Here is a 17,703-nt window from a genome sequence, read left to right on the forward strand (position 1 = left end):
GGGCAACTTCTGACGCACCCTATTTCTCCGTCCAACTTTTGATTGATGTAATATAGGCATCTATAGAGAGCTTTTCCCTTACTTTAACTAATGGCTTTGGTTTCATAATCAAATTATCTCTCATTCAAAAGTTGAACACTCATTTAAAAAATCCTTCTTTTTCACCATTTTTACATAACTTGAGTGCCCAAAACTTACGCCAAAAATCAAAAGCTACAAACACCACTAGATCACATTCAATTAACTAAAATAGACATGTGCAATACACCACATCACTAACAATACTTATTAAATGTATATCCATTGCTCAACCCTTTAATCTCAAAAACAAAAAGGGGAGCTCAAATCTAACATTTCATCAATTAATCATCATAATTTATATGTCATACATAACTCTTACTTGCACTAATATTTTGGCCCTGCTATAGGTCTCATAATAAATACTCATACACCTTAAGGCCCAAAATACACCATATAATTTAACAAAACACATAGTGCAAATAAGTCATAACATGAACTAACCCTAGTTAGCAATATCATGCAAAAATATACACATTAATACTTCAAAAAGTAAAGAAAGCCTACTAATAGGATATTAATCCTATGCCTCAGGCTGTTTTCCTCTGTCTTATCCACTTGAACTAGTTCTTGTAATATTAAAGATAATAGAGTGAGTACAACTACTCAATAACTAAGGTCTATCTAACTCATATCAATGCATGTCAATCAATTTAGATGTAAGTCGCAAAAATATTCAATTTCAAATCATTTAGTATATTCAAGAGCATAATTCAATATTCTCATTCATAATAACACATGCTCATAAAATAATAATTTAGTAATACAATTTCATAATCATATGATTTATTTCACTAAGGTCATAATATAGAAAATCATATACCCTTTTATCGTTATATGCATAATCACACCTCTCATATATTCACTTTATGCCTTTGATACGAAATCGTGGACTATAACACATTGGAATCATCTATAAACTGAGATTACCCTGGCTAAAACACGCAGGAGAGATCACCCAGTGAAGGTTTCCCATCTCATTGATGAGTCACGATTTTTTTCATTTTTCACACTATAGGGTGTCATTTTCCCTAGACTAGTTTCTTCATTGGACAAGTGGATAACTAGCTAGGTTCAAATCTATCATTAAACCAGTAGGACAGTCCCTAGTTGAACAAGTAGAACAATAATATAAACAATCCAGACAAGCCATCGAGCTCATATGGAAGCTTTACCATGTATATTTAATTCTCTACTCCTTTTCCTAAACAAACCCCCGCCTCTCAAGATCATGCGATACATAACAATGCAACATTTCAAGGCATGTAATTTCTCCATGTCAAGCATGCATGACATCATCATTGCACTCATCTCATACATGAAAATCACATTAATACACATAATCAAATTATTGAACTCCTCATTTACAGATTCATTGACCTCCTCAACTATACATTTCATTGAACTCCGTAAATTTCACTTCATTGAACTTTACAATTTCTATTTCATTAAACCATTCACATATCAAGTCATTAAACTTCACTTATCATATAATTATTGAACTCCTTATCAACTCATATCATTGAACTTTAAAGAAATCATATCATAGCATTCCATTAATAATGTTTCATAGAATTTTACATGTACCATGTCATTGAACTTTACAAAATTATTATAGTAGATTTTTCAAGTAATTCATGCCATACTTACATTTCATTGAATTTCACACATTTAAATTATCAAATTTAAACTAATAAATCAATCAACATACAAAAATACAAGAAAGAATTCCTCCAGTTACTTCAAATCTTTGAGAGATCAAAGATTTCACCACTTAATTACACACTCTCAAAGCTTCTATGAAGTTTGAATGGTGCCAAATATGCTCACTTTACAATTAATCATAATACAATTCATCAATATTTCTTTTTGGATAATTTTTACTATTAACTCAAACACTTCTTCACTTCTAAGATTCAATATCTTCCTATGTAAAAATACCCATAGAGTTTCTTAACTTCCTCTAACTCACTTTAACTTCATTGAACTCTTAACTAACCATTAATGGAGCCACATTACTCCAATCACTTCACTAAAGGTAGATCTTTGGATATTTATAACTTTTGACAACCAAAAACGCATAGAGCCATAAATATTAGATTTGAATAGCTCAAACAACTCCCATTAACTCAATTTAAGTCAATAAGCTTGGACCCACAGCCTTTATGAACAAAAAATCATCATTCTCAACCAAACCTAAACTCCCAACATCAAGAAAATGGAAGAAAAAAAAGGAAGAAATGAGCTTAAAAACCTTACCTTAAGTGTTATTTAACTCTAATATGCTTCAAATATTTGAATTTTTCAAGCCCTAGCAGAGCTCCTCATGCTTCTCTTCGTTTTTCTCCCTTCTCTCTCCATTTCACAAGCTGCAAAACACTCTTATTTTTGTAAAAAAAAAAAATCATGAGCCATGGCAGACGCATCACATGCCACGTTTATGACACAAAGAAGTCTTGCCTAAGCATATTAGCTCACATGTGCCACGATGGATTACCCACAAGTCACGACATGTAGCACAGAACCTCACTCTTTAGATTTTTTTTTCTATTTCATATTCGGATGACCTGACTTCACTTCAAACCCCCATTTAAGGTTGAAATTACAACCAAATACACCTGTTAGACTTTTCTGACCACCTCACTAATAAACTTAATTATTCTAGTCAGGCACGATTAATTAAATTTAAATTTTAAGGATGTTACACTATCCACTCCCTGATATGATAGAAAAGTTTTTGAAGAAAATTGAATAAGAAATTAAATGAAATTGATAATACATTTTCAAAGTACTTTTATATGATAGAAAAAGTAAAAGAAATGTTCATTTAATTTATATTTAATACGTAGATTTAGTCTGAAAAGATGAAAAATCCTCATTGTAAAGTGTAATCAACTCCTATCATCATACACTTACTCGTGAGATCAGTGTCAGTAATAACAGGCCACAATGTTTATCTGCTAGGAAATGTTGGTGTGACATCTATAAAAAATGATTAAAAAATCATTTAAAATTGGTTCAATCGCGTAGTTGATGGAGTTGCCAGCTAAAAAAATAGTTATGTAGATGGTCTTTACCTTGCTAGAAAAAGGTAAGGAAAAGTTTAAAAAAAAAAAAGACACTTAGAAAGGTTATTGAAGAGAATCCATTGATAAATAAAATATTTAAAGAATTAGTTGTTAATTAAACTCGTCCATTTTTGTTTTGTCAGATTTAACCTCGTCCATTGATATAAAGTATAAACTTTTTGTTTTTTTGTTTTTTAATCCAAGGTATCCTTACAGCCAGATGAAATTAATCTCCCCGAGGAATACTTCTTGTTGTTGATGTAATTAACATTGCCTATAATCTACTTTTTTGGTGTTGCTTGGAAGTTAAATAAAGAAGCGGGCCTTTGAAAGCCCAAGTTATTGACTATTGGGTGTTGTGTGGCCCGTAGCCGACCATCCTAATTGGATTGGTCTCAATTACGTACAATATGAACTTCCCGACTGATTGCATGTTTCAATGACCCAAAAAGAAAAATCCAAAAGTTTGAAGTTCTCGCGATAAAAAAAAAAAAAAAAGAATGAAGCGATGTTTAATAAAATAATATTCAGAAAGGGAAACAGTGGAATGAAAGCTTCAATGCAAATTTTCTTTACTTTAGTGAGTTTTTATTTTATAAAAAATGATATGAACAAAAAAAAATTAACCTTTTAAAATTTTCAGTACTGGAAATTTATGTGGTGTAATGTAAGGTTTCTTCAGCCTTAAGAAAAAGTACTGTTGTCAGTGTCACGAAAGAGACCATTCATGAAAATTAATATTTATAATGTTGCAACGGGTACGGAAGTATAAATTCTAATTACAATTTATCTATCTGGTAATGAATTATAAAACAATAGATAGTTATTGGGAATAAATAAATCAATAATAAAATCTAAGATAAAAAAATAGTAGATAATTATTAATTAATGATATTTCTCACCGAGCTAATGTAGGACTTAGGAGCATCGTTCAACCAAGAACATCTCAATCGTGTTTTGAGTACCAAAATTAAAAGTGGACTCCTTTCAATTAGATTTGTCCCATACATTTGATTGGAAGTCAAAACTTCAATTATTATATTTAGTTTGGGCTTTTTCAATAAAAAATGCATGTTACATCTCAGTAGCACCCAAAAAAACTGATGTATAATATAGAAACTCATAAAGAAATCCTCACATGGTGAGAAAATAGTACTATTTTGTATTTCATACATATATAATTTTATTAGAGATAATTTTGTTTCAATCATAAACAGCCACTAACCTTTCATTTAGATGGGAAAAAAAATAGGAAGAACAAAAAACTAGGATAAAAAATTTTCAAAAATAGTAAACAACAAAACAAACCAAATCTTATAGTTTTCCCTCCTTTTTATTTTCCCCTCACTTTATAACTTTTCCAGCAGAGATTCAAGCTTTTTTAAATTGTTGATAAAAGAGGTATTATTTTTTCACGAGGAATAACATTCTTTTCTTTTTATCTATTTTTTTTTAAAAAATATAATTATTAATCCCTATAGTTTTATTAAGTTTTGTTTTTAATTCTTATATTTTTTTTATTATTTTTAATCTCAATAATTTTAACAAGATTAGGTAAAATTTATTTTTTGAGTCCACATTATTTCAGATTCCCATTGTTTTTTAAATCCGACAAGAATTAGGAACACTGAAAAAATTAGGAAGACAAACAAGACCGAATAAAGGTCAATGATTACGTTTCTTGTGTAATAAAAACATTAGAATAATTCAACAGGCGGTGCAACCAAATGCAAACATCTTTCTCCGCTCTAAAGATGCTGCTTTGATGAGTCATATTTTAAGCAAATCCAGAAAGCGTATATACTCTATAAACAAAATCTCTAAACATCAAATTTAAATTGACAATCCAATTGCTGTTAATGAGAGCCCTAACCTGCTGTAGAATTTAGAATGTCTCCAAAACTTCAATCTTCTTTTTACGTCCTGGCTGACACTTGACTTCATTGCTGGTTTTTTGATGATGTTTTTGCAAAGAGTTCATGAGGGGGGCATTTATGAGGGCATGTTTGAATGAATGAGAGAAGGTCCACATGCCATCATTGCCTTTTCTATGTCAAGGGCAGCACTCTTTTTGCTCAAAGTCTGCTCCCAGACCCCCCCCCCTCTCTCTCTCTCTCTGTTTTTTTGTGCACAATTCCAGGGCCAAAGTTACTGTACCTCCCCATTTCAAATCATGCAGGACCCTCCCTTCCAATATATCTCCTCGTTTGCCGTGAATATTACAGATATTCTTAATATGAGCATGTTACAAAATATTATTGTTGAATGATAAAGATTTAAACACAATAAATAATTCTTAAATCTTAAATTATAAAATATTTTTTAAAAAAATTAAAATATAAAAAATTTTAAAATAAATTAAAATTTTATTAAATACATTAATTTTAATATTATTTTTTATTTTTATGATTAATTTTTGTCCTTTCTCTTTTTCACACATTAAATGATGGATATTTTTAAAAATTTATATTTTATTTTAAAAATATAAAATTATTAAATGTATTTAATAAAATTTATTGATATGTGAGATTTTATTTAAAAGTGTAACACAATTTAGAACAGAGAGAGTATATATGTCAAGTAATCAAGATAAGAAAATAAGCACTGAAAACCACCTCGATTATTAAAATGTTCTGGAGATTTCATTTAGCATGATTGAAAAAGTTAAACCAATTTATCTTAGAATTTTAAATTTGAGCCTTGGGATCACATTAAGTAATATGTTAAAGATATCTGTGAGATTACTGCCGATAATAATGGTCCCACACAATGGGGGTTTAGATTAATTTAAATAGGTGATGGTAATACTTTTAGGTTTTTCAAGATATCAGTCAATGGACAATGTAATCCATTAAATTAGTTAAAATAATGGTTCAATCAGTTAAAACTTTGATTCAATGGTTTACCAATTTAATTTGCTAGATTGACCTGATTTTAATTATTACAACCAAATGTGAGGAATCATTTCAATAACTAAGGAAGAATGATAAATTCTCACATTGAATAGATGTACAGCACACACCATACAACAATGCCCATGTACACAAGATTGTTGGTCTCAAATTTGATCCTTCAACCTCTTGCATCAAGGGATAGGATCACAAGAATGAGTGCCACTAGATCAAAGAGTGATTAGCAGTAATTTGTTTGTCCAAGCATGTTTAAATATCAATTGTGTAAAATGACGTTAGGAAAAGTCAATTTAAAGAGTATATATAATTTAACAAAAGCAAATGCTTACATGCATTGGAAAAACTAGGATTTGATTAGCACTTCTCAGGAAAAAAGTCTAATTTAGCAACAACAAAAAACCCCTTAAAGGCTTTTTTTTTTATTAAAAAAACTAACAAACATTCAATGGAAACTGAGTTTATAAAACTCGATGGGCATCCAAAACTAATATTCAAGCACATTCTTTAATGCTTTTAAATTGGATCAGTTCTTACGACTAAGATGTCTCTTCATTGTTTATTCGAATTCCTGTGAATACAAAAAAAAAACGTTTTTAGAATACAGAGAAAAATTATAAATTTTGTTATAAAAAATGAAAAAAGAGGTCGAAAAATACTTTTCATTAAAAAGCATAGTACCCCTCATTATATGACCCACTCATGCGACATTCGATACACAAAAAAAAAAAAAAAGCAAATCATTCAAATTTTGGGACAGACACAAATAATTCAGGAGTAGAATTGAAAAAAAAAAAATCTCTGATCAGGATAGGGTGGAATCTCCTTAAAAGTATTAAAAATCTTTTTAGTGGAGATTCCTTTTAAAGGAGAGAACATATGACGTTGAGGGAGTACTTAAATAATTTTAACCATAACTATATAAAAAAGCTTAAGTTTTAGGAATTAGCGCTAATTAGTTTGTGGAGTATACTCTAAACTGAGTCTATACTGATATGTTTTAGAAGCTTAAGCAAATACAAAGGGAAAAAAAACTGTATAAGATTCTTAGCAAAAAAATGTGAGAAAATCCCCTTCATTTGTTTGCTGCAAAAAAAAAAAATAGTGCTCTTCATTAAAAAAAAAAAAGCATAGTACAATTCGCCATTAGATGACCCACCCATTTTACAATAAAACAGCTAAGAAGGGCTGAAGTTGGTGCGCATAAAATATGCATGCAGTTCTAGAACATTGTAAAGTAGCTTATGTGGCGCAAAAATATCCCAACAATAAGCAAATATTATTGTTATTATTGCTATTTCGTACGTATAATTTTCAGTCTCTATCTACCTATTCATATTCTTCCCTCGTTTTAAAAGAGGGAATATACTTTTCTCTCTCTTTTTTCTTCGTTGGTACGGGGCCTTAAATGCACTTTTAAGTTGATACCAGAGTTCAACTCGTAATAGTATCCCATTAATAAATAAAATAATTACAGAAGGTTTATTAATTGTGATTAAGGAATCCCATATACGGCAGCAAAGATGATTTTATAGACTTAATAATAATCCTGATCCTTTTGAGAGAAGGGAAATTCACAAGCCTCTTCAATTTTTCAAAGATAGTAAAAAGAAAACAAAGAAATTGTGTTTTAGCTGGTGAGTCGCTAGTTTGACTAACAATTGCACACAGTGGCGAAACCAGAGCATTAAAAATAGTTTTATAATAGAATTGATAAAAATTTTAAGATAACAAATCGTTTATAAAACTTAAATTAATATCAAAGGAACGTTATCATTTTGATGATAATCAATACATTGACTTTGAAAAAGATCATTACTATGTTTGTTTCAACTAAATCAAGACTTGTATATTTTTTATAAATTATTTATTCCATAATAAATTATAATTATTAATATTATTAATATATTAAAATTTACTTATTTTGATTTGATTAGATAAAAGTATATTAAATAATAAAGCTAAGTATCTAAGTTTTGTCTTGTGAAAAAAAATCATGCTTCTGTGATTTAAAAAAATGGTTTATGATAAAAATTAAAAGAAATTAATAATTTATTCATATTTTTATCTACTATTACCTATAAAGATAAAGAGAGATAGATAAGAGTAATTAATGTTTAAAAAGAGTTTTATTTTATTAACTGAAAAGGGCAACACAAACAGGTGTAAAAAATAAGTAGTGCAAAATAGGGAGATTAAAAATAAAAGTCAAAATCAAAATATTGAGGAGTATAGCAAAATAATTAAGAAAATTTCCCAAGCGTTAGGGGCACGGTCCCCCAAGGGGTAATCTAGGTCCGATCCTGATTACAATATTTCATCGTCTGGGAGATCAAGTTAGTAATCACTTTAAAATTAATTATTACTTCTTTTATTTAAAAATATAAAATATTTTTAATTACATTTCATTCATAATAAAATAATTATTTATCTTTAAATTAAACCTATATTTTTCTATTTACCCCTATTTAATAAAACATTTTACCTTAAAATAAATATAAAATAATTTATTCAATAAGAGTGCTTTTGAATGATAAAAAAAGTAATGATTATATTTTAAAAAATTAAAAATATTTTATATTTTTTAACATACAATCTCTTAAAAAAAGCAATGAAGGGAGTAACTAATTATCTTCTAACATGCTCTCTGACTTTGTTAACTTTGTGATGGAAAATACCAACTACTAAGAGGTTATATGTTGAACCTTTATTTAAATGGACTTAGGGAAAATAGCTGTGAAGGATTATTGAACAAAATTTATATTAGTCAAGAACTAATTAAACTAATTAATTTTGAAATTGCATTGTAATGATTGATATTAATTTGTTATGTAATACTCCCATTATTAATAGCACTAGCTACTAGCCCCCTATTGGTGGTAAGATCACCGAAACCCTTACCATCGACGAGGTCACCAACGACCACTTATTGGAGCTCCACCGTCAATGACATGGGTTTGATTCCATAACTCCCTAACAATCTAAAAAACTTAGTGGCCACTAGGCCATCAAACCATTTAATTATATATGGCAAAAAATATATATAAGTAGCAAACTAAGCTTTTAACCACCTTCATGTTATAACATAACAGTGTCTTATTAATTTCTAAACACTTGTTATTTTACTAACATTACTTGTTAATCTAGTATAGAAGTTACAAATTAAAAGTTTTAAAACTTCATGCATTTTACTTATTAAAAGTTCGAATAGACTATTGTTAATAAATGACTTGTTGTTTATACACTTGTTCCATGAGACCCATGCTTTTAATCATCAACATCAAGTATCTATTTGAATTTTGACAATAACTCATTTGAAATTAACAACTGTTCATTCGGGCTTTAACAAGTTAAAAAAACATATAAGACGAACATAATTAAACATGTTATTAATTTTTTATCAATAAGTATCCATTCGGGTTTTAACAACAGTTCATTTGAAATTAACAACAGTTCATTCAATATTTAACAAGCTAGAAAACACAGATAGGATGGGCATAATTACATATGTTAGTTTTTCATCAACAAATATCCATTTGGATTTTAACAACCACTCATTGTAAATTAACAACAGACCATTTGAGCTTTAATAAGTTAGAAAAATAGATAAGATGAGCTTAATTGTATCAATGTTAGTCCTCTGTCAACAAGCATACATTTAGATTTTCACAACAATTCATTCAAAGCTAACAACAATATATTCAGGTTTTAACAATTTAAAAAAATTGATACAATAGACTTAATTATATGCGTTAGTCTTTTATCGACAAATATCTATTTAAGTTTTAACAACAACTTATTTATGAACAATACATTCAAATTTTTAACAAGTAAAATGTATAAAGTTTTAAAGTCTTCAACTTATAATTGATCATATCAAGTTAACAAGTAATATTAGTAAAATAATAAGTACTGCTTGAAAATTAACAACACATTATTATATTATAGCATAAAAGTGATTATAAGCTTAGTTTATTACTTTTTTTTTTTGTCATATATAATGAAAAGTAAATGGCCAAGTCATAGAATCAATCCTTTCCCTTGTCGCTTAAACAAATTATTCTTGAATAAAAATATCGTTAGTGCTAGACCTCCAACGACCAACCACTAGTGACCCTATTGGTGGCAAGGGGCCTCGATGATCTCGTTGCTAGCAAGAAGTTCGACGGCCAACGCTAATAATAGTGGGGGTGGCTTTTTTTTTTCTTTACAAGCAATTTGGTCTTTTAATAAAATAAATTAATATCAATCAATAATTAAAAAACTGTAGTTCAATTTTAAAATTAATTAATTTTTAATTGATATGAATTTTATCTAGTGATTCTTTGATACTAGTTTTCCATGGACTTATTTGTGTGGCGACCCCATCACCATCAATACAAGGCAATAAAAGAGCCGATTTATCATGAAGTTAATAATTAATTAATTAATTGTATATCTGAAAAAAATTCCAACGTTCATGAAAGAAAAATATTCCGGCAGTTTTAACTTTTAACTTTTAAAACCCACCCCTCCCCCCTTCTCTCCCGGGGGCACAATGTAATTTTAACCTTGTTTTAAGTATTTTTTTTTTTCGGGGAAAAAAAAGTAAGTTTGTTAGGCCCTCGTTTCGACAGTTCGTTCAGGGTTCTACTTTACAAGCTCCGCACCATGACGTTGGTCTTTCTTTCTTTCTTTTTCCTTTGCAGTGGTTTTTGTTAATTAATAATAGTCATCTGTTTATTTAAAAAAAAAGTTTAATGTATAACCTTTTAAAACCAGGGGAAAACACTACCAATATAAAATAAAAATTTGTAACAAAATCTATTATAAAAAGTGGACCTACTTTGGAGATTCACAGATCTCACCCAGGTCTTTTTTTTTTATTATTTAATTTGGGCCAACAATGCTAACCAAGGTCCAGTCATTACTTAATTAGTTACTTCAGATTATGTAAAAAGCATAATATTACCAACGGAAAATTAGGTCTGATGGAAGATATTAGTTAATCTTTTATGATGAATTAAAATTTAAATCTTTATTAAAAAATATGCTCACATTTAATATCGATAGTGCTGTAAATATGATTATATATTACTCCTTTTAATTTAAATTATAAAGTATTTTTAGACAAGAACTTGTATATCAATAAATTTTATTAAATATATTTAAAAATCTTATTTTTTTAAAATAAAAATATAAAATTTTAAAAATATTCATAATTTAATAAATTGAAAAGAAAAAAAATAAAAATTAATTATAAAAAATAATATTAAAATTAATGCATTTAATTTATTCAAAATATTTTATATTTTAATAGAGAGAAATTTCTTTAAAAATATTTTACAATTTAAAATGAAGACAGTACATAACATTGGTAAAACAAACAAACAAACATAACCATACTCTACATACGTGTAGAGATAAACAATGCATCGTCCACTTAATATCTGCTAAATTTTAAATATTTTATCATTAAAGTGACATGTCTCTATCTTTTCTACTTGAATTTATCTATACTAAATACTATTAGTCCCTTGAATTCAATATGTGAGACGCTTTTTTCTTGCTTTTGCTGTGATCGTTTATTTTTCGTTTTGTTATTAATAAAAAAAAATGTCAGACACATCAATTTAATTGAGAAAGGGGTCGGAAAAGATTTAAGAAAACGGTTTAAATCTCCTAAAAAATCACGTTAGCATTCCAACATTATCCCTATAATAGCATCATCTATCCTCATATCTTGCGTTAGGAAATAGAAGGATTGTCATCAGTTGGTTACTTCACTGCACGTGGGAACATCCTGACGACTTAAGCCATCCCGCCAAGCCAGTGATTGACACGTGTATTAGCACACCTACGTCTTAATCCAACGGCTGGGATTTATTCAGTCCATAGGAATGCATCTTGACAAGGCCACAAGGGGTCGTCTTGACTAGTCAAGCCATATCCACAAATGGGTAGCTAGCACGTGTCAAATCCTTATCCTTTGTTGGATTGAACGGTCGTGATATTTATATCTCGTTCCATTGGATTGCCTCTTTACGGCGCCCGAGTCGGCAAAGCGAACTGAGGGGCGTCCCTCAAGTGCAGGTGACGTCATCTTTTGTCATTTCACCTCCCACTCGCTGTGTATAAAGCCTAATGCTACACGCGCTTGCAGGTCGTCACACAATATTCTTTTGCATATTTTCTAAATCCGCAAGTATTAAACCCCTTATTTTATTTCTCAACCATTTTCAAGTGACGGAACTATCCGTGTGTGATTATTTTCTTTTATTTTATTTTTAGATTGAACTACCAAGTTAGTATACTCATTGCTTGCGCATTCTTTAGATTTTCTTTCGGGCCAGACATTCTTGATGCTTTGTTTAATATATGAGAAAAATGTTAAATTTAAAATACAAATCAGTAAAATCTAAAAACATATGATATTTTGTTTAGTAGTATCTGTACTTTTTTATGGGTCAAAGACCAAATTTATTCTTCAACTATTTTTGTAGGACCACTGAATTTCCTATATTATAAGAGTGGTGTAAATAAAATGATCAACTATAAAAAGTGAAGCATTTGACACCTTCTGTTTATTTTCTAGTGACATATTCAAACCTTGATTCAAATAATTATGAGAGGCTAATTCTTTTTACCAGCACGTACAATCCTTGTTATTAATTATTATGAATAGTATGTGTCCTTTGTCTAGCCATGATTTCAACAGTGGGAAGCAAATCTTTGAAGGAATATGAAACGAATCGTTTGGTTGGATTCATTGAACCATTAATTTGCAAGTTGCAATTCCGTGTTCCCGTCAGTGCATGTTGAATTTGATTGTGTGAACTGTGAGGTGTATATTATTAGTTCAATAGCAACGATACTTTAACAAAAGAAAACAACAATACGTTCACAGAGAGAGAGGGGGGGGGGGAGGGAGAGGGAGAGAGAAAAGAAAGAAGACAACAATACTTAATTACAAAATAAAGAAAGAAAGAAAACAACAATAATTTAACAGGTTCATTGTTTTTTAAAAAAAAAAATATCACAAACTCTTGGAACTTGATAGCTCAGCGACATCAATCAATTGGAAGGCACCTATAGTTGCACTGGATAGTGGCCATCCATATTTACCTGTCAACAAAAAATACATAATTTTGTAGATTTAAATAATATAGGACTCTACCCCACTGAGTCTTATACATGTTTGTGTAGCTTTTAAAACTTGACAATAGAATTAATCCTATGTTTTTTCAATCTGTAGAAATAGGTTGTTATTAGTTAGTCTTTTAGATTCTACTAACATGTGTATTTTTATGCAAGAATAATTTTTGTGCATTGTTGCCTGATGTTTACAAAGTATGAACCTGTCACTAGTTCCCTCTGCCTACGGCTAATCCTAATTCTGACTCAAGTTTCTGATGAATTCAAATTAAAGGAGATTCTCTCAAAGTCAGGATTCATCGACAAAATATTTACTCAAATTTATAAATTAGAAGTAATCATTCTCAAATTATAAAAATTATTCATGAGAATGATAAGCAATACTTGTTTCTGTTTTAATTCAGGAACAAATTAAAGCTAACCAATTTCATAATTTTTAAGGAACGATAGTTAACACTCTTAAATTTATAAAAAAATATTAGACTTTTTTAATTTTGCCTCTCACAAAAATTGATTCCCACAATAAATTGTACTTGCACAAGAATTACAATCTAGTGCAATTAAGAAGGAACAATATTGAGGGAAAATAAGAACTATATTTCTTCCTTTTATTTAGGATTGAATAGAGGTTCAAAACTTTGTCCTATAATTAAGACCAAATAAAGTATAATTCAATTGCATACGAGATAATAATTAGAAAATGAAATTGAGGGCTACTTAATTCGACTGGTTGTAAAAGTTGAATTAGCTTATTTTAAAATATTTGGTTTGAGTCCGGCCTACAGGGGCGGTGTCAAGACCTTGGGCTATAGGGTGTAATATTTTAAAATTAATAAATTAAAATAATTATAAAAATTAAACCCAAAATCTTTAAGTTTAGACGAAGGGACGCAAAATATTGAAATACACAAACTTTTTTTTTGTAATTATTTTCCAAACTCAGGGGATGCATTTGCCCTTTGACTTTAATGTAACGCGACCCATAAGTTATGAGATATGCAATTATGTTAAATAAAATATTAAAGGCACCCCTTTGATACTCATGAACCTATCGTTAATGATAACAATCTCACACAACAAAAGCTCAAATTAATTTGGCGGGGCGTATTGATATTGAATGTTTTTTAAAGAATAAAAATAGTAATTTAAAAATGGAACTTAATAGGAGAAAGACATGTCACTGTGTGACATCAATGGGATAACTTCAAAATAAGGACTTTACCCGTATGGAGATCCGCTCGGATGTATTCAATAATTTTATTCAGATTTTCTAAAAAGAAAAATTACGCGCAGAAATGGAAAAATATTATTCTATCTTTATTCATGTTTGAATTCAATTATTGGAGAACTACTCAAATATTTTTTTTCTAATTTTATTTATAAATTATTTCTAGCATATTTCATTAAAAATTTAAAAAAATTTAAACTTCATTAATTTTATTTTAAAATTTAATAAGTTTTTATATTTACCTCTAACAAATACTCCATCCATATTCTATTGTTAGAGAAACTATTACTTTTTACTTATATTTTTTAAATCAAATCACCCATTTTAATAAATATTTATTACACATTTTATTAATTATTTCTTATAATTTACATTAATAAAAAATTTAATATATACTTATGTTAATTAATATAAGGTATTTTCATTTTTTATTTATTTTTAAATATAATTATTATAGTTTATGACTTTTTAAAACTATGTGATATAATTTTTTATCTTATTTATAGAAAAAGAGGGAGTATTCTTAAATTTTATTACTTATATTTTTATTTAAAGTATTTAAAAAAATAAAAATGTAAAAAAAACATTAAAAGTTGACAAGTATTATATAAACAAAATCAAAATTTTGTCCTCTCTTTATTTTATAAATATAATTAGAGAAGTACTCAGCAACGCTTTTTATATCCAAAAATACAAAATAGTTATTTTTAGCAATTAATTATTAATAATATTCAATAGAGGATAGGATGGGCACTTTCCTCCACGGCTCATTGTAGTTGTTGGGGAGAGAGGGCTCCACAAAATTAGTAGAATACTGGCAAACATGTATAATTAATTAATTGCGAGGGGTCTCTCACAGACTTGATGAGCAGAATTGATCGGTTCCATTCCAAATTTCAATTCATAAAATTTTCTCGCCATCTTTACCAATTAATTGAGAAAGATAACAACCTTTTCTCAACCAAAAAAAAAAAAAAAAAGAAGAATAGCTTTGAAGTTTTGAAATATTCTCTGAAACTATAATTTAAGGTTGACTTCTGCTTGCTTAGAAGTTTGAAGCAACGTTCGTTCTGCAGCTACAATTATGACACCGGCAAAATTTAAATGCTCAATTTTATATATTCAATATAGTTTTATTTAATTAAATTAACATGAGTAAATTTTAATATATTAATAATATTAATAACAAAAAATTATTATGAAATAAATAATTTATAAATGATATAGATGTCTTAATTTAATTAAAAATAATGACCTCAAGTGTGTAAAGTTAAGAGATGCTCCTTTCGTTCAAAAATATAACACATTTTTTGAGGAGTTGGATGTTCAAAAATATAAGGTATTTTTAATTTTTTGATGTGTAATCATTACCTTTTTTTTAAAGTATCCCTATTGATAGTAACTTTATATTTATTATATGGTGTTTAATAGAAAAAAATAAAAATATAGTTTTGAAATTAGGTAACTACTTTATTAAAAGGTGAAATTTGAATAAAAATATCTTATATTTTTTAACGAAAGAAGTAAGTATATAAGTTTTCCTCTTATAACAATTATTGTCTATGTAAATAAAAATAAATTAAATTATAAAAGTGAAATTAATAGCTCATTTCTTCCTTTTTTTATAAGGACATGTTTTCTTATTTTATAGCAATTTTTTTATCAATCTTTTAACTGTATAGCACAAACTAAAGTACCCCCTCCGTTAAAAAATGTAAGGTATTTTTAACTAAATCTCACCCTCAATAAAATAGTTACCTACTTTCTAACTAACTTTATCTTTTTATATTTACCCCTATTAAACACCCTATAATAAATATAAAGTCACTGTCAATAGAGGCACTTTTGAAAACAAAAACAATAATTACATCTCAAAAGATTAAAAATACCTTACATTTTTAAACACCCAACTCCTCAAAAAATGTCTTATATTTTTAAACAAAGGGAGTGATTAGTTAAAATTAATCAATATTGGTAAAAGTATTCCATGGATCCGCTTATATACTCAATTAATTCAGGCTAAGCTAGGCTTAACATTGGCTCAATTTCTAGTCTAATGAGCTCGAATGACTTGAATAGGGTCGGGTAAACTTAAAGTTGGAAAATGGACAAGTTCGACTCTTAAGGGCTCAAGCCTTGAAGCCTAATTTTTTAAAATTCATCCAAATCCTAGAAAATAACCTTTACGTAAAGGGTCAAGGTTGACCTATAATATCCTAAATTTTATTTGACCTTAAATTATTGATAAACACCTTAAAAAGGACATAAGATTAAGTAGTGGGTCTAAAATAATAGAACAGTTAAGTGCATGTGTGTGTATAATAGTTAAAGTAATTAAATTTAATAAATGTTTGAAACTAATTCATAAATATATACAAACATAATATTAAAAATCAAATAATCTAGTTAAGTTTTAAAGATATCAGATCATTATCTTTAAAGATATTATAAAAATAATAATAATTAATAAAAAATATTTGTTTAAATTTATAAATTTAAGAGTCTAAACCATAACCTACTAAAAAACCCTACTTCTATGTTCATTTGTTAGTTTTTCTCGTCCCTTTCCCACGGCTGCTGACTGCTCCCCACCCTCTCAGGACTCACACAGGTGTCTCTTTTCTTCTCCTTCTTTTCTTCCTTCTCTTTCGTTTTTCTTGCGCGCTCATTTTTCTTGGCTCACGCAAGTCATTGTCAATCAATTAATTAATTATATGCAAATATTTATTATATATGTTCTATATGCACATACGCACAGTACGTGAGGGTCCTTTTTCTTTTAGCTATGCCTCCCTGGTGCAAGCCATTATTCAATTGGCCATCTCACTCAACCTTCAATCAATCAATTTCTATATAATTTATACTTATATGTGTGTACACGCACAGATCTCCAAACAAGCTTTTAGCCTTCAATTCTCTCCTTACCTTTATAGCTTTCACCCCTTAACTTATATATATATATATATATATATATGGGATGCACGTACATATAACCTAATATAAATTTAACATGAATTGAAGATTAGGGATTTTAGATTCAAGAATTGGGAAACTTCTGCTCAGTCAAAATTTAGCATGAAAAATGACTACTCTAATAACTTAATTAAATTAGAAGGCGATATGATTTTTTTTTTTTGTTTAAATGAAAAAAAGAAGAGAATTTTGGGCCCTTTAGAGTAGTTTTAAGGTCCTAGTTGGAATTGTTTTAAGATGACCTTAGAATAGCTTTGGAGTAATTCTTTAATAGTTTTAAATTATATATTAATATTTTATATGTGTGTGCTTT

The sequence above is a fragment of the Prosopis cineraria genome, unplaced genomic scaffold, assembly GCF_029017545.1.
Source record: "Prosopis cineraria cultivar Desert tree isolate PC_DT_omini unplaced genomic scaffold, ASM2901754v1 PC14, whole genome shotgun sequence".
NCBI lineage: Eukaryota > Viridiplantae > Streptophyta > Magnoliopsida > Fabales > Fabaceae > Prosopis > Prosopis cineraria.